Consider the following 19,756-nt stretch of genomic DNA (forward strand, 5'->3'; position numbering starts at 1 on the left):
AATTTTCGTTCTCCTCCCAATCGTCCCTCTCTTACTGATTCGCTTCCTCACTATTTATCTTCCACGAATTAGGGTTTTCAGATTGGCATATGGAGTTCAAAAGAGGATCTCTGCAAAATCTCTTTTGGGTTGTCAGGTTTTGGTCGCCCTACTTGATGTTTGGATTTAGAACAGGTAATCTGAGCATGTGCTTTCTTCATCGTTTTTTGTCTTAACTCTGTTTTGGGTATTTTTCTGAATTTTACTGCCTTGCTAATTGCTCTGTGTTACTGCAGTGAAAATTTGGAGTAAAAGCTTCTTCAATCAACTTCAAAAGATGGTTAGGAACCTTGTAAATGCAACATTGTTCTTAGAATGGTTTTACAGTTTTGAAGCTTACTGACTGTTATGGTTTGGGTGAGAATCGGTACTTAATGTTGTTCCTTTGGAAGGTTAAGATCACTAAATATGGGACTGTCAACTCCAACACCCATGGCATTCAGACCATTGTCGACATATAGAACAGTGCCCGTGATAGTTGATGCTAATGGTGATGATAAGAAAGCAGCTGCATTGCCTACCTCCTCTGCTGATAGATCTTTCTGTAGAGGTGCATTAGCTATTGAATGATCGTATCAATGAACCCAATTGCTTTTGCGGCGCGGCTTCTTAGTGGACCAGTAGACATAATGTTGACTCTAATTTTGCGCTTTCTACCGGCTTCAAAAGCAAGCACTCGTGTATCACTTTCCAGTGCAACTTTTGTAGAACTCATACCACCCCCATATCCGGGAATGATCCTCTCTGAAGCGATGTATGTGAGAGATATTGAAGATCCACCTGGGTTTATGATTGGAAGAAAATGCTTGAGTAAAGAAACATAGGAGTAACTAGATGCAGATAATGCAGCAAGATATCCTTTCTGAGATGTCTCCAACAGTGGTTTGGAATCTTTCTTAGGTTCGGTTTCCTTGCCTTTTGACAACACTTTGAAGATATACCATCAGATGCTGTTTGCTCATGAGATTTTTATTATGTTCAGGTATACCATCCTCGCTAGCGGTAAAATTACCTGCACCTTCCAGGCCTTGGGACACAGCGGTCGCAAAGTTCTGGATTTTGTTTGATGCTTAATGCCGGTCATAAACTTGTGAATAGTTTTACAAGGTAATGTTGCAAGACGGCATTTTTAAGTCGACAATGGTATGCGAACAATGGTTATATTATATGCTGCCAACTTGCTTTTTTTGTTGTGAGTTTTGAAATTTAAACTTGTCCTTCTTTATTGGTTTCAGGTGATACCGTAACTGCAAGTACTTCATCCTCGGTGACGGCGACTGAAAAATGATTGAGCTTGTTACTGGTTCTACTGGCATCATGCTGCAAGTTTTCAGAAGCTCCATTACTTAAGAGAATGTCCATTACCCTCATTCACAGAACTTCGACCAGCCCACTTCGTGGATTCCGACCAATCAAAAGAGGACCAAGCGTTATGTCTTCTTTAAGCCAACGATAGGATCCTAGACCATGAGCTACAGAAGGTGTTGCCTTAACATCTAACAGTTTGAATGTACTTAACCTCTGAACTTCAAGATAAATAGAAAATTGAGTATAAGCAGAGAGACTCAAACTGCTTTCAAATGCAGAGCTGACAACAACCATCTTCCCATGTTGGTGCGCCCATTCTGCATTCTCAAATCCATCAACAACACTTGGCTTGATAACAACAGCAACTATTCCAGGATGAGTAAACTTCAATAGCTTTTTCAGGGGATTTTCTTGAATTTTATCTACGGTTTCATCTAGGGCAACAAGTAATCCACTTTCTTCACAAAACTTGAGAATATCACCTTCATCCTGGACAGGTTCCTCAATACGTTGCAGGTTGCAATCTTTAGCCAAAGAGCCAAATTTCATAGCTTCCTCAAAAGTTCAGTTTTGATTTGCATCTACACGGATAATAATCTGGCAGCCAACTTTCTTTCTTACTTCTTGTATTAATGTGGCATCTTGGATTATCCTTTTTAAGGAATATTCCTTGAACCTTGTTGTTTGGAGCGAAGCCACCGAACTTCACATTGTCGACATTGTTCTGATAAGGCAAGTTGTTGATATTATGAGAGTTTTGAGCTAAAACTGTGAATGGTGCTCTTGAAGTTTTGCTTGAATATTTATTTTGACATTTCGCTTCTTTGATCGATTTGGCAGGTTGGTTTCCCGGTGCGCCGGCTAATGAACAAACTGTTTTACAAGGTTAGTATTGATCTGAGTTTTGACTTGCTTCAATGGCGTGAATATGCACATGGTTGGATCAAAACCTTCATGGCTTATATCGTATATTGCAAGCTTGCTTTTATGAGTTTAACTTGAGTCCCTTTACCGATTTCAGGTGGTGTTGTAGCAGAAACATTCCAATTTGAAGTTTTGGGCTGCGGCGGCCGGAAGAAGTCATAGACACGTTGGTGCCAAGACTAAGGTCGACCGTGTTGTTATACTGTAGTCAAATTGCTGCAGAATGCTCAATTTTACAAATCCAAATGGTATTCTGTCTCTGGAGGCTTCCTAATCAAAGATGTGGGGGTGTCTTAAAGTGATCAATTTTGATACAACCTTTGTAGAAAGCTCCATTTTTTCATTAGGTCTCAATGTTAGTGTTTGTAACAAAACTGCTTAAGGATTTGTAAAGACTTCCCAGTCCTTTACAGTTTGACAAGTTAAAATATCTTAAATGTTTCAATTTTCTAATTGATCTAGAAAACTTGCTTAAAGAAAAATCCGTCAGCTTCAAGACACGCAAGTGTTTGAATTTTGAAATGATTGACAATTTATCCTCATTGAATTCTTCCTCATTGGAAGACAGTAAAATCAAAGTTCGCAGCCTACTTCCATCTAATGAGTCCAACAAATGAATTACCTTGGATTCCAATGATACATGCATGAGTTTTTGTACACGGCTTTTTGTCTCACTGTCTAAGTAACAACAAACATTGCCAGCTACTTGCATTTCAAGATCATGCATTAAATCATGCATTTCGAAACCAACTATATCACCATCTTCACCCACTTTTGCATCTTGGCAAATGACCTCATCAAGAAAAACTTTACAAATTCTTCACCTGTGTCTTCCACGAGTTGCTTTTCATCCGAGCATCTTCCAATGAAAATATTGCATACTGCAACATTCATTACTAACCAGTGACTTGCTGAATCTTGCATGCTAATATTTGTAGGAGGCACCATATTTTTAACAATGAGGGGAGATTGGTTATTAGACCTTTCAAAGACAGACAAATTGGATTCCTGTACCAAGTGAGATGTACTATTTTGATTTTGAAATGAGCTATGGATGGAAAATGGATCATGTTTGGTTATGAAATGGATATGGATTTTAGAAATAATCCGAGACTAATCAAAATGTCCATTAAAAAATCAAAAAAGCCAAATAAAACCAATTAAAATCAAATTAATCTATAATTTGTTAAAATTACTTTGATGTCAAATTCTAACATTTATTTGGAAATTAAAAATCAATTAGAATTCGAGTCATTAGTAAAACACAGTTAAGATTAAATTGAAATTTGGAATTAGACTTATTTTGAAATTAAAATTGAAAAAAATAAAAAGTCAAATATTTAGAATCCATTTCATAATCAAAACACCATGATAAAGAAAAACTAAATAATGACCAATGTTTATAAAAAAATATGGATTTGGGAATGGATGATTGCCTTTGGTCATGAATGTTTATGTAAATGAACTTTAGGCCATGTGCCAAAATAAAAAAAAATGAAAAAATTCAGGGCCAAAATCGGGGTATGACACTTTATTTTTAGTAACCACACCTTTTTCATCAGATTTATTCTTGTAACCCCACTTTGTACCAATAACATTTATTCCTTCAGGTCTTGGAACCAATTCCCACACTTCATTTCTCTTGAATTGGCCTAACTCTTCCTGCATGGCATTGATCTAGAATTCATCAGTTATGGCTTCTTTGACATTCTTAGGCTCAATCTTAGACACAAAACAGGCATGTGAGATCATTTCCCTTGATCTAGTGGTGACCCCTTTATTTGGGTCTCCTATAATGAGATCTTTAGGATGATCCTTCTGAATTCTGATAGAGGGTCCCTTATTAACTTTATCAGCTTCAGGTTCAGCTTGAGTGGACTCACTCTCATTACTTTTGTCCAGGAGATCAGCTAGGGAATCATTCAGAAATGTTTCAACATCGTCTGTGACATCAGTCTCTTGATCATCAATAACAACATTGATAGATTCCATCATAACTTTTGTTCTGGAATTAAAAACTCTAAAGGCTTTGCTGTTTGTTGAGTAGCCCAGAAATATTCCTTCATCACTCTTGGGGTCCATTTTCCTTCTTTGTTCACGATCAGCCAGGATATAACATTTACTATAAAACACATGGAAGTATTTGACAATAGGTCTTCTTCCCTTCCAGACTTTATATAAAGTGGTTGGGGTCCCTTTCCTCAAGGTTACTCTGTTGTGAAGATAACATGTCGTGTTCATAGCTTCGGCCCAAAAGTGGTAAGGCAACTTCTTAGCATGAATCATAGCTCTAGCAGATTCTTGGAGAGTTCTATTCTTCCTTTCCACCACACCATTTTTCTGAGGGGTAATGGGAGAAGAGAACTCATGACCAATTCCTTCAGATGAACAGAATTCAGCAAATTTACTGTTCTCAAATTCTTTCCCATGTCCACTTCTGATTCTGATAACATGACTCTCTCTTTCTCTTTGAAGTCTTTGGCAAATATCTTTGAACACATCAAACACATTAGATTTTTCCCTTATAAAATTCACCCAGGTATATCTGGAGAAGTCGTCCACTACAACATAAGCATACCTTTTCCCACCAAGACTTTCCATCTGCATAGGTCCCATCAAGTCCATGTGGAGAAGTTCCAGCACTCTAGATGTGGTGTCATGTTTGATCTTCTGATGTGACATCTTTGTCTGCTTCCCAATCTGACATTCACCAAAAACTCTTCCTTCATCAATCTTTAATTTTGGGATTCCTCTAACAGCTTCAACAGATATAATCCTCTTCATTCCTTTAAGATGCATACGACCCAGTTTTTGATGCCATAGTTTCACTTCTTCTTCTTCTTCTTTAGCTAGAGCACACATTGATGAATAGCTAGTTTCTTGAGAATTCCACATATAGCAGTTGTCCTTAGACTTGACTCCTTTCATGATCACCTCATTTTTTGCATTAGTAATCAAGCATTCAGTTTTTGTGAAGTTCACATTTAGACCTTGGTCGCATAGTTGACTGATATTGATCAGGTTTGCAGTCAATCCTTTAACAAGCAACACATTATCAAGGTTAGTGACTCCAGGTCAGTTCAACTTTCCAATCCCCTTGATTTCACCCTTTGCTCCATCACCAAAAGTTACATAGCTGATGGCATGAGGTTGGAGGTTAATTAGCAGGTTTTTGCTTCCAGTCATGTGTCTGGTGCATCCACTGTCAAAGTGCCAATCTTCTTTGGCTGAGACTCTGAAGGAGGTGTGAGCTATCAAGTTAGTAGCATCAACCCTAGGAACCCACTGTTTTCTATTAACAGGGATGTGTTGTTTGGGTCTAGGTTGATTATGAGTAGGACTAGGATAACCATACAGCCTAAAGCAGAATGGTTTTATATGGCCAAATTTCCCACAATAATGACATCTCCATCTTTGGTGTTTCCTTTATGTTGTCTTTCCTTGTGATGTTGAGACACCTGATTTGACATTTTTGGTTTGCTACCAGTGGGACTACAATCATGAGAGGATTCATTGAACCCAAGGCCAGTCATGTCTCCAGCCATCTTTCCAGTCTGGAGGATTTTGTCTAAGGTGTCAGATCCACTGTTTAGCATTCTGACATACTTCGTCATCTCATTCAGTTTGGAGTTGAGGAACACGACTTTGATCTTCAACTTAGAAATGGTTTCTAAGTGTTATGTCTTCTCATCCTCTAGTTGGGTTATCAATTTCTTCTGATTCTCCACTTGTTGACACACTTCTTCACTTCTGAAACATAACTTCCTGTAGGTAGTAGCTAATTCATCAAAGGTTAATTCATCATCACTGGAGTCTTCATCAGAATCCCATCATCCAGTCAAGGCAGTCACAAGATTGGCTGACTCTCCTTCTGTTTCACTTTCAGAATTGTCATCAGACTAAGTAACATCAAGACTCTTCTTCGGTTTCTTGAGATAGGTCCCACATTCAGCTCTAATGTGTCCATACCCTTCATATTCATGGCACTGAATTCCTTTACCCTGTTTGTATTTTTCCTCAGATTTTGTTCTTCTTCCAGCATCATTGGACCTACTGATGTCAAATGAGTTGTTCTTGACATTAGACTCTGACCTTACATCCATCCTCTTCAGGAGTTTGTTGAATTGTCTCCCAAGTAATGCTACATCATTTGCTAGATCTTCATTAGTATCCTGACTACTGTCTTCCTCTTTCTCTTCAGTGTTTGACATAAAGGCTATGCTTTTGACTTTCTTTTCAGATCCATCACTCATTCCCAACTCGAATGTTTGGAGGGATCCAATTAGCTCATCCACTCTCATCTTGCAGATATCTTGAGATTCTTTTATGGCTGTCACTTTCATGGCAAATCTCTTGGGAAGTGACCTGAGAATTTTCCTCACAAGTTTTTCATCTGACATCTTCTTACCCAGGGCTTCTGAGGCATTATCAATTTCAAGGATATTCATATGGAAGTCATGAATACTTTCATCTTCTTTCATCCTCAAATTCTCAAACTTAGTATTAAGCAGCTGCAATCTAGACATCTTCACTCTAGAGGTACCTTCATGAGTGGTTTTAAGAATATTCCAAGCATCTTTAGCCACCTCATAGTTGTTCACCAGTCTGAAGATGTTCTTATCAACCCCATTGAATATAGCATTCAATGCTTTAGAGTTTCCAAGAGCTAGTTCATCCTCCTCTTTGGTCCATTCTTCCTCAAGCTTTTTATTAGTTGTAACTTCTCCTTCCTTAGTAGTGAAGGGATGTTCCCAGCCTGTTAGAACAGCCTTCTAAGCCTTATTATCCAAAGATTTCAAGAAGGCTACCATCTGAGGTTTCCAGTAGTCATAGTTAGATTCATCCAAAATTGGTGGTCTATGTACAGATCCTCCGTCTCTATCCATAGTACCAGAAAGTAACGTCCCAAGATCTCACCCATAACCAGAGCAGGATGCCTACTTTGATACCAATTGAAATTCTGGTATCAGATATGAGATGTCGAAGGTAATGTCACGACACTAATATCTGAACAACAACTAAAATATAAACATGATAAAAACAAAGAAACAATTGAACAAGTGACACAAGCAATTGTTAACCCAGTTCGGTGCAAACTCACCTACGTCTGGGGGCTACCAAGCCAGGAAGGAAATCCACTAAACAAAATTAGTTCAAAGACTCTCAGTAAACAACTTCAAGTTACAGTCTTTTCACCTAATCTCTACCCGTGTGACTTATATCTAAGAACTCTTAGATATGAGACCCTACTCACTCCCCCTTAATCACAACAGTGATATAAAAACAAATATTACAAAGAAAGATGACACTCTTCAAGGACACATACTTGATCTTCTTTAAAAGCTTCAACCAAGTAAACAAACACTCGTGCTTCAAAGCTTAGAATGGACATATTACAACACAAAAGTCAGTCCAATTCAAACATCACTAAGATGAATGAATGGCTCACAATACACAAGCTCACACAAGGCTAAAACCCTAAAACTCTCTCTATTTATCGTTCGTATCTTGTGTGTTTAGACCAGGTTTTACATGGCCTTTAAATAGAAGCTTTTGAATGGGCCTGGGCAGCATAAAACCCTAATTCTATTTTCCTTGCGTATCTTCTAAGAAATAGCAGCTAATAATCCCTTATTGGAAAATAGAGCAATCTGGTTTTAAATCAAATTACTCCTTGAATAGCGCATTTAATCTCCACATAATCACACACAGCTTTGCATGAAAAGCGCAATATTAAGATACATAACATTCAGACTGAATGTTCTGTATACACATGTCTTAACATCGGGTCTGACATCTTAGCTAAATCCTGCACAACCATATTTAAACATCCTGCAGGAAGCTGATATCACATGTCAAGACAACACGTGTGACAACTTATGATAACACTAAGTTTTACCAAAATTAATGCCAACACAAAGAACCAACAATATTCAAACACTTAATATATAACTACACGGTTATGTCCCTGAGTGTTAGCTTTCCAACGCTTTAAACGGAACTTCATTTGGATACACGGATCAAAAGTTATGATCGAAATCGTCAGACAGTTTAAAAATAGCATTTTATGCAATTTTAGGCTGCATGTGCCGACACATGACCTTGATAGGTCGACCTATGTTGTTGTTTTTGGCTAAAAACTCAATTTTTCAAACTTTTAAACATCAACACACATACCAGAAGCTTATTACACAAACTTATATCACTAAGATCCAATTTCTTATCACTTTATGATCCTAATCTCATCTATTTCTTCATATAATCATGGATCAACAATCCTACTTAACTATAACACCAATTTCATCATTTTCAATCATCGGTTCATATCTTTTTCAACATAATAGATGACATACATCAACAACAAATCACATACAGCAATAGCATCACCAATTATCATCAAATTTCACAATACAACATATATGTCTAACATTAACAATACGGTTTTCACCAATATCAATCTCATTCACAAATATTCATTATCAATCAAAATACTAAAACCCTAAATCTACCATTCCCTCATGTCAACCATAATTGAGAACTATTACCCACCCTTACCTTGTCACTCCTAGCAATGATCTCTTCAACCTCTAGCAATGATGCTCTTCCTATGCTTCTCCTTCATTACCCTAGCCTCTTTCTCTGCTTTCTCCTCACAACTTCACATAGAATGCAAAATAGTCCCTCTTCTCCCAATTTCCCTTTTTCTAATAACAATTATCCCTCAAAATATGATTTTCCACTTCTACCATCAACTTACTCTCACAAAAGGTCTCCTTATCTTTATTTCCTCTACACCTTATATTTCTATTTTATTTTAATTAAATAATAGTATAAAACTATTATTAATATCATATTTCCCCTAACCTATTAATTCTCACACATTAGTCAACTAATATATTCTCCTCTAGTATTTCTCTTCACTCCCAACTTAAAGACACATAATTGATAACACCAAATTACACCATTATTTTGACTCATTTTGTACATGTTTTGTTATTGTTTTATCTCTATTTCCAGTATTATATGGGTACTTTGTCTATATTTCAGGTATTTAACCATATTGGGACCATATGCGAAGAAAAGAAACAATTCGGATGCAAAATAATGGAAAAATGGAAATTTGTACTCAAGGCTACCTATATGGCGTTCGCCATAGCGGTAGCCACCAGGAGTATGACGTGACCCATGTTTTAACGGTCGAAAGACTTGGTCACGCCCATGTTATGAAGATGGTGTTCGCCATGCAGAGGATGGCGTTCGCCATCCTTTGTTTTGCGATGCAGTTGGAAATGGGTTTTACTTGGTATTCCACCCAACACTTGTTCCCCTATTTTTTCTCCCACGAACTAAGAAGGTTTCACTTGATATTTTACGGCTTAGGATCATTATAAATAGTCGTTTTACTTTTCCTTTTGAGGATCCAAGCTTAGTACCAACATAAGCCATAAATTCGGTATCATTAGAGCTTTAACTCCTTACATCAAAGGGTTATCGCATTTTGTTCGTGTGTCAAGCTTGGAGCATTTTTATTTTGAAGTTATTTATCTTCCCGCATTTACATTTCGTCGAAGTTTATTTCCGTTTACCCGCATTATATCAGATTCAAGTCTCTTATTGGAGCAGGTTCTTATTTTATTCCGCTTTATTTACGCTTTAATTGTTTTATCTATTTAATATCTTTGCTTTACTCTCCCTGCATTTTATTTATCGCATTTTATATCCCCTAATTTCATTTCCTCACCTTTGCCTTTAAACCGCTTTATTCAAATCTGTCGTTATGGTTAATTCTAAATCTAAACCAAATACCTTTTTACTCACCGTGATCATGTCTAGCTAATTTGTTCGTTCTAGAATGTGAAGACCGTCCTTTGACGGTATTTTGTTCATTATTTCTTTGGGATCACAATTTTGGGTTGTTTTGGTTTTAACGCAATTTTTCCTAACTTAATCAAATCCACTACTACGAATGTAGGATAGTGATAACGTCAGATAAGATCGAAAGTTGTCTGACACTAAAGATTAGAATTGGTTTTTTTTGGTTAATAAATACCACGAAAGCACTTTATTAATTACTTAGAAGGTTTATTATTTCTAGAAGGTGGTTTTAAAACTATTTGCGAACGCGCGCACCTATAGGGTTAGGACCCGGTCACCTGAGCGGAAGCTAGGGACCTTTTTTTATTTAAACTTACCAATCAAAATCACTTTTCAACTAAGTAAAAACTCTAATTCCTTAAAATAGGATTTACTACTTTGACGCAATAAGCGCTGGTCATATGTGACAAAGGGATGGTGTAAATTAAGGAGTAAAATCCAGTTCTGAATACGCGAAAGCGACAGTTCCTGTTCAATTACATTCTTTTCAAAGTAGAGAATATTGCCCCGTACAGTAATCCCATTAAAAGCAATCAAGAGTACTGTTAATTGATGTGAACCATGTTCTAGTATTACAAATGGCCAAATTTATTAAAGTTTATTATTTCACCTTGTCCCATTCTTAATTCTTTCGCCTTAGATAAACACCGTAACAATTAGAAATGATAAATTTGAGTATTGGTCTCTGTGGGATTGATATCTTTTAAAACTATGCCATAGATTGTACACTTGCAGTTAGTTACTCCAATAGACTCATAATCTCACGAACAAGTTTTTGGCGCCATTGTCGGGGACCAATTATGTCAAAATTTCATAACTTGTTGTTACATCATCTAGATTAAGGCACCTTATCTCTATCACTATGCATCATTGAAATTTTCCTTACAATTATCGCTCTCAATATTTTGAAGTCCCGCATGAGTCTCATAAATCCAATCTTAAGATTATATGGGATAATTACATCGAAACGCTAACTCTATCCAATCTAGAGTATACCATGCGGAGATTTATGGCAACACAAATCATGCAAAATAAGGAGTTTATAAACCAAAAATTTAACACTAAATAAACCCTTAAGAAACTGGAAATACTGGTTGACTCCCTGGTCACAAGAAGCAAAGCATTGGAGACTAAAATCTCCCTACTTGCACAAACACCTTTAGGCCTTTCCCTTGAGAAACATAAGATTATAGTAGCAATCAGTAGTGAAAACTAATCAAAAATCCTAAGGAGAGCAATAATGAGGTTAGAGAAATTTTAGATGAGAAAAGAATAGAGGCCCTAAAAACTATCTGCACCAATTTGCCTCTGTCCAAGGCCTCGCACAAAAATAGAAAGTTAAAGGACCACAAAACGAACGAAAATAGAGGATTATTAGCTTTTAGGACAAGAAAGGAAAAATCTGAACTCAAAAGGCTAATACCTATAATCATACATGAACCACCTTGTAGAAAGGGAAAAATAAAAGGTGAAGGATATGAGAGATGGATCAACAAGTGGCCATGGAAACCAAAGACTATTTTAAGTTCAATCTAGGAATTATCCTCTAAAGAACCCTCATGAGCATCCACATCTCTCAACTTTGTCGAGCTACCGACATTAAACAAAACGTTGCGTAGGAGGCAACCCACGATTTCATTTTCTTTATTATGCATATTTTCTTTCTTTATATATAACGATGATTTATTTTCTTCCTACTAACGAGACTAACTATTGGTTGATTTCACTTCAGGTATCATCACTCTTTGTTCCTACTAACCATACTTTCAGGATGCAGAACTTAGATGATATGCACGTCCACTTCAGAGATGAAACCTAGAAGAAACGCTAGTTGGCATTATCTGACCCATGCTACCTATCAGATACCCTGATTCTAGGGGTGGAAAAACGGGCCTAGTCTGCTGGGGATGCCCATTTTTCCACACTTTAGTGCAGGGTGGGCCAAGGATTTAGGCCCTCACCCTCTAATGTGTTTGCCCCGCCCAACCCCATTTTTTTCGCGGGCTTTTACGGTCACCCACATTTACATAAATTTTTGCATTTTAGGCTTAAAGAGTGTAGTGTCTGCGGGATTTCCCCACTCCTCCCTCACTTTTTTGCGGGACAGGTCTAAGTTTTAGGCCCACATCCTCAACTATGACCGCCCCGCCCCATTTTTTTGCGGGCTTTTGTGGGGCGGGCCTAAACGAGGAGAACATGCCCGTTTGCCACCCCTACCTGATTCTCACTTCCTATAGATCCTAGGGATCGAGCCTAACATCAGATCCATGTGTAGCCAGTTAGATTGGGATGAATACTCAGAGAGCAAAAATGTTACATACCAGAATCTTACTCTGGAGTTCCTGAGTTCACTGACCTACGAGCCTTATAGTGGTCGTCGATTTAACAGAGGGAACATCACATTTAGATTATTTGGACGTGAATATACCTTTAACCATATGGATTTTGCAAAACTGCTAGGATTCCAGTATGGCCCAGCCGCTGTAGCCGAGCTATTTTATGATAAGGATATACGGGATAAGCTTGATACTTTCTGGGGAGATATTACCACAGAAGGTAATCTCGACCCATCCACCCAACTCTCCACTTACATCCATAACCCGACACTTAGGTGCCTCCAGATGACTTTAGCCCAAACCTTCTTTGGTAGGAATGAGGGTATCAAGCCTATTAGTGCAGAAGAATTATTGTTTCTCTGTCGTGCCACCGAGTCAGAACCAGTTGAATCTGGAACTTTCCTTATAGCCAACCTTAAAGGAGTCGCTAGGTCTATAGAAGGCCTAATCCATGTAGGAGGAACCGTAATGCAAATAACTTATGCCTTGAACCTCCAAAACCAACTCTCCCACCTAGTCCAATATTGTGGATTCACCCTCCTCGATATAGAATATTGCCTAGACCATGGTAAGACGAGTGTACTTCAGGATTAACATGTACAAACTACCCATTAATAATGCGGTGGTCCACCACTTTACCTTGCCCAACCTAGAAAGAACCAACATTTATAATAAGGAAAACTAGAAATATAACCTAGAAGGACAGGGAGAGACACCGATCAGACCCACCACCCTTCCCATTCTAGAATACCATCTATCACCTCTCTCAGATAGGTATATTGCGTTTTCCTCTATAGGACTAACATAGAGGCACAACATTGACTATGAGCTCAATGTCATGAGCCAGGAGATTGTTTCCCTTCGCAAAGAAATGTGCGACCTTACTTCATAGATGGAAGTGGCTAACGCCACTCACACAGCGGAGACAAATTTCCTATGGAGTGAACTTCGTAGTTTTCCACGCCAGGTTATTGCAGCTTAGGCATCCAGATAATCCCAGATCCCGGGATATCCACTACATCCCCTCCAATAGCATTCACTGCAAAGTCATTCATGATAGAAGAAGAATTTATTTTTACCGTTATCTTTACTATTAATGTTATTCATACTCATTATCTTTTTAATTGTTTTTTTACTTAAAATTATTTTTTTATGTATTGCATCATTTAACATATTTTTATTTTTAATTTCATCATGTGTCATATTATTTTTAATGTGTCAACTTCAAGGTTGATCCCTGCTAACATACCAATCATCTGGATCAAAATGACAAAACACGCCTCAAAAGCCCAAATTCAGAGCCAAATCCTAAAGACAACCCAATATGTGAAGATGGCGTTCGCCATCCCTATATGGCGTTCACAATAGGTCTAGACGTGAATACACGGAACAGAACCAAAAAAACCCCATTTCTCCCAATTTTAACTCATCTTCGACCTCATCCAACCCATTTTCTCTCCTTAACTCACATCAAATCCCACTTACTCACATCCAATCACAAAAACCTTGATACCCATTACCTTCCATCCACTTTAAATTCATAAATTCCTCATTTTCTCACTAAATTCCTAAAAAAACTCATTCCTCGTCTTCACCAAAATACCCTAATTTCTTCACAACAATGGCAGCCATAGGAGGAATTATCTTCCGTGAGGGAAGGGACGACAACAAACAGATGCAAAAGTATCAAGAATTACTGACCCGAGAAGTTTTCTCTACCAGGTATATCGAAAACAACTGCTTATATTTAGGCATTTACAATTGTGTGTACTATCTGTTAGAGAGTTTAAATCTTCAACATCTGTTTAACCATAGAGATAACACCTATGAGACTCTGACTAAGGAGTTTTTGAGTTCCCTCATGTATATTGTTAGACCAAACATTGTGAGTACCGTGGGCACTGTTAAGTTCCACATGTTCAACATGGAATATGAATTTACTACTGACTAACTTGCAGGTTTGTTGGTATTTCCCCACGGGGACAATGTTTTATGTGAGGCACCATTGGACACTGCCTGGGCCATTGAGGCATTCCAATTGTGGAGAGATCTAACAAGTCTCACCATTGATTCCTTTGAGGGAAATCTGGCGTATGATATCCATAACCCATCCATACGTGTCTTCCGACAACTGTTGGAAGATACTATATTTGGTCGGGAGAATTATAAAAAATTAAAGGCCAAATAATTTCCTTACCTACAGGCAACTTTGACACAACGACGGTTGAATTCGGTCCCTTTCATGATAGCCCACATGTGTGCTGTTGTGAAGAAGAAGAGGACCATCTCTTTTGGGGGATTGATTACCTCCATCGCCCGTGCTATATGATTAGATGTTGAGCTAGCTGCGCTAGAACCCTTACTGCTTCACACTTTGGACCTCACTCTTTTGAGGCATATGAGGCTCTACAAGTTAAGGAAGGAATGATGATACTATCTCATGGTCAGAGATCAAGAGATTATGAGTATTATTTTTCCTTGGCCCGCCCGTACAGATGTACGTCAAAAGGCCAAATGGACTTTTCATTTGCAGGCTCCGCCTTACATTGGGCCGATGTCGATGGACATTCCTCAGAATGTCAATGTCAAGGATGATTGGACCGATGATGAGTATGAGAGGAAAACATGTCTCTCGTTCATGATGCCCATCGACCATCTACACATACCGCACCTGGCTATGCTAACCCTTTTGCTTGCACCTCTTCCGTTTTTACTTACACCAACGATATTTATCAGGATCAGATGCCATGCGAGGAAGAGCGTGATGGCTTATTTTATACCATGTATGAACAACAACACGATATGATGGAGTTCATGCAGGAATAACAACTCCAGACAGAGCGCTCCCTCATATCAGTGGCAGACGCCCAAGCCACCCTGGCTGCCAACAAATGCGTCTGCAAGATGCATGATCGGGAAAATAGCAAGTGTATTATTTTGCCTTTTATAGTAATAATGGGGAAATTCCCCGATTGTCGATCTCAAGGACTGCAAGTTAATATTGAGTTTAAATTATCATTCAATTAAATAAAAAGTATTAATTTGGTTTTTAGGTGTAAAAATATAATAATAAAAGTAAAGGGAAAGAAGGATGAAAATAAGAGTTTATAGAGAAAAAGGAACAATGCCAGGGAAGGTGTATGATTTATCCCTGTAATAACCCTGAGTCACTATTGCATCAATAAATATCAATTACTACCAGTTCTTAAGGGTATTTTCTCCCAAGTGCTTGGTGAGAAAACCTTTAATCAATCTACCCTAATTTCCATGTCCATAGCCAATTAGGGTGAAGTTAAGGTGTATAATATCAAGAATACTCTAGTTCATACAAGGTATCCCTAGTCCTAGGTGATATCTACTGTAGAGTAACCTTATGAAAACCCTATCAATGGCGGTCCATCCTAATTGATAACCATAGAACAATCTCGATTGGTCCGAAAGAGAAAGCAATAAACACATCAAAAGGTTACCGTAAAAACAATATTATAAATGCAAATGTAAACTCAAATTTGTTACAATTCTAAACCAGGGACACCCCCTAGCATTGGGGGGTTTAGCTACTCATATTGTTTAAAATAAATTCAAGATAAAAATTACACATTACAAGTAATTGGATGACTTTGATCTTCAATCGCTCCCGCTCATGAACACCTTCAGCTCTTTGAATGCCTTGATCTCTGTAATCCTTGATTGCTTCACAATACCGTGTTTTGCCGTATTCCAAGATGATTTTTCCTTTGGCAGAAGACCTTCTTTTATAGTGAAAATTTCAAGCAGCAGTTGGACAGGTCCAAAAATATCTCTAAAAAGCCCGACGAACAAAAGCCCGAGAAAAACTGCATTTTTGGGCTTGGGCTGACACGGCCCGTGTCAGCCTACTATTATGGTTGACACGCCCCTGGCAGGGGGTGACACGGTTGGGGATGATGCCTGACATGGCCAGTGTCAGCTGACACGGGTGGCCGTGTCAGGCTACTGTTTTCTTCAACATGTCCTCCCTTGCCTGACACGGCCCGTGTCAGCTGACACGGGTGGCCGTGTCAGGCCTCATGTACTGGGGTTTTCTACTCCTCTGCTTGTCAAAATCTTGCATTGTCTCGTTCTGAGTTTCCTGGTTCTTCTACTTGGACCTGTCGGACAAAAACACAGCTATCTCATGCATAAAATCACTAAAATAAAAGTAAAACATAACAATGATTAAAATGGATTAAATAAAATTATAGAAGTAAAACTAACTCGAAATGTACCATAAATGCTTGCATAGTATGTCAAAAGCCTCTGTGTCGTGTCGGATCAGTAATGAAAACTCAATGCAAATGGTGACTGATCACAACCCCAAACTTAGCTCATTACTTGTCCCAAGTAATGTTTCAGACACATTGTCACTCCCCAGAATTCTTTATGTTTCCACCACTGCTGAGATCATTCGCTAACGTCTTCCCTTTTCCTTCCACGAGTCATGCTTTTCTTTGTAAGTCTTTCTTCGCACTTCCACTTCAAAGCATCGTTTCACCTGTCAACTTATATCACATTCTCACCAATTCTCTCGGGGTAAACTGTTTTCACTCATAATTGAAAGTATGCAATATCACTCACAAGTTTGAATAGTCTCTCTTTTCCTATCACCTACACACAACACACACACTTTTGAGGTCTTTCGGGTTGTAACTTGGCTTGGGTTAGGGTATGGATTATAAAAAAAAGGAGAACAAGTGGCTTTTGGTTCAGAGTCGATGTTACATCCTGTGTTTGTTTCTTTTATTTTGTCGGTTTTCTTTTCTTATTATTTATTTTTCTTCACCGAATGCCCTTTTCCGTGCTTCTTTTTGAATCTTCGAGTTATAATTTTTCTCTTTTTATTTTTCTTTCTTTCTCTCGATTCATCAATTTTTTTTCTTGCACTTTCTTGGGCTTTGGGAGCTTTTGGGGTTTTTACCCCCAAACTTGGCTTTTCACACAGTTTGAATGTATTATCATGACTCTGAACAGGGTAAGGAAGTGTTTTTGGCCAAGGGGTACATTTATGGGGTTTAAACAAACAAATGGATACAGGCTCAAATGGGGTTAACGAGGGATATAATTATTCGGGATGACTAGAAAGACTCGGGGTTAATTTCAAACAACGTGCCTCAGTATATGTATCATGCAGTGACAGTCCCAAAGAGTCTACGCAAATTTAGAGTGATAAAGACAAACCTGAATGTCGCTCATGATGATCAATGTGTTTGGCTTTTTATGACTCACTTTGTTTGGTTCAGCTTTGACAGGATCCACAGTACTCATTAGTTTGGTGCGATTTCTTCCTTACTTCGGAATATACAAAATACTCATGTCGGTTAAGCTGTATACGTTGCATCCGATCTTCTTTCAGCAGTGTCAACTTCCTGGGGAGATCCTTTGCAACAAGCCATGGTGAGTGGTGTGATCCTTTCATCCACTCTCAATCGTGATCATTACTCTTTCCAACCTATCAACACAGACTTGACACACTCGCAGCATAATGTACCTTCAACAGAAAAATCAAATCTAGAATGCACAAAAGTAAAATAACACAATAACAAAATACTAAGAATAAAATACTAATAAAAGACATAAAATCTCCCCCACACTTGAACTCAACATTGTCCACAATGTTTACGAACAAGAGCGAAGGAGGGCACTCACAGTACCCTACTGAGGAGGTGGTTGCGAGAAATGTAACATCAACTGTCGCATCATGCTGCTCATCTCATCCAACATCGCTCCCTGACGGGCTTGCTCGATTCCTTGCCATTGTTGTTCCGTCCTCAAGTCACCTATTTCGGTTTGTACCCAGCTCCATTGGTCAGTGGACCAGGATGATGAACCCGCCTCTTGCTGGGTGGGTTCCTGATGTGGTGGTACAAACTGCTCAGGAGGTGCTTAAGGATCTTCTTCTTCTACTTCCTTTCCTTCCACCTGGTCATCCATAAATTGCTCACCTGCGGTAAAATGGTCAGTTTCGTGGATTTCATCCGCGTTGGGGTCAGCGCTCACATACAACCAATTAGCACAGTCAGTAATAGCCACTTTGTCCGGATCTGACAGAGCGATAATAAACCTCTTATGGATAAGTACGGAATAGCAAGTAGGGGAAATAACAATCATACCTTGTGAAATTAGAGCAGACATGTCAATTTTGGGGTTACCTGTAATTGGCGTGTCTTCGAGTAAAACAGCTTGATACCCGAAATGCTCAGCGATTTGGGTGATCATCCCCCCTATGGATATGCCGCCGGAGTTTGCTCGGCCGACTCTGCCCAGATAGTCTGCTGCAAAGGCAGCTACATTGATGTCTTTGTTTTGAGCCATCGAATACATAAAGAATAGCTCTCTCTGAGTAGCTACCCCTATGCTATCGCCTCTTCCAAATAGGGTATAGGCTAAACCCTTCTGAGCGTACCTGAAATATGGATTCTGGATGCCCGAGGCTTTCGCACCTTTGGAGGAATAATCCGTCCTCCCAGTTATGGCAATCCAGAAATCCTTAGGTGAGAACCCGTCTGGGACTGCTCCTGGTCCGTTTAGAGGGAGTCGGAGTATTACTGCCAACTCCTGAACAGACAACTCATGATAATTATTAAACAACCGGAACCGCAAAGTGCCGAAATAATACCTGGTCATGTCTATCCACCGTTTTTCCAGCTGGAATTCCAACGTGCTGAGAAATTCGAGAGTAATGTGCTCGTATGTCGGTGCTTCCAAACTCATGAACTCGAGCATTCCTAAAACATGGAACATCCAGTATACCTCCATCTTGAGCCCCAAAGTGTTTAGAGTATGCTCACATATATACCTTGTCGGTGTGAGTTTGCGCTTCCGGTTAATTTGGTATCTCCGTTCTTGTTCCGGATTGTCAAACACGATGTTGTGTGGATTTGGATTCCGACTCGGGCGCTTCCGTGACTTCGCCATTTCTGCGAGTTGTTGCTTTCCGATGAGGATTTTTCGCGGGGGCATTTTGGACCTACAAAAAATAGAAATTATTTGAACTTTTGAGTTAAGAAATTCCGAAACCGTGGTTAGGACCGGGACGACGAGTGGAGTAATATTAGTGAAGGGTGTTTTGGCGATAGGTGAGTGGAAATGGGGGTTATGGAAGGTTTCCGGTAGTGAGGTTTATGAGTTTTAATGAAAGTTGAAAGGTTTTGAGAGAAAGAGATGAAGAATGATGAGAGAGAGTAATAAGTTGTAAGAAAAAAATCTGATAATGATAAGGTTAATGGGGAAAAGGTATGGTTAATGGTGGATTAAGT

At 38.8% G+C, this 19,756-nt stretch overlaps 1 pseudogene; it reads right to left on the reverse strand.

Moving 5' to 3' along the window:
- Positions 1-389: 389 nt before the first annotated feature.
- Positions 390-925, reverse strand: LOC127102607 (enoyl-[acyl-carrier-protein] reductase [NADH], chloroplastic-like; annotated as a pseudogene).
- Between the last annotated feature and the right edge of the window lie 18,831 nt (positions 926-19,756).

This window comes from Lathyrus oleraceus, chromosome 7, assembly GCF_024323335.1.
Source record: "Lathyrus oleraceus cultivar Zhongwan6 chromosome 7, CAAS_Psat_ZW6_1.0, whole genome shotgun sequence".
NCBI classification, from domain to species: Eukaryota; Viridiplantae; Streptophyta; class Magnoliopsida; order Fabales; family Fabaceae; genus Lathyrus; species Lathyrus oleraceus.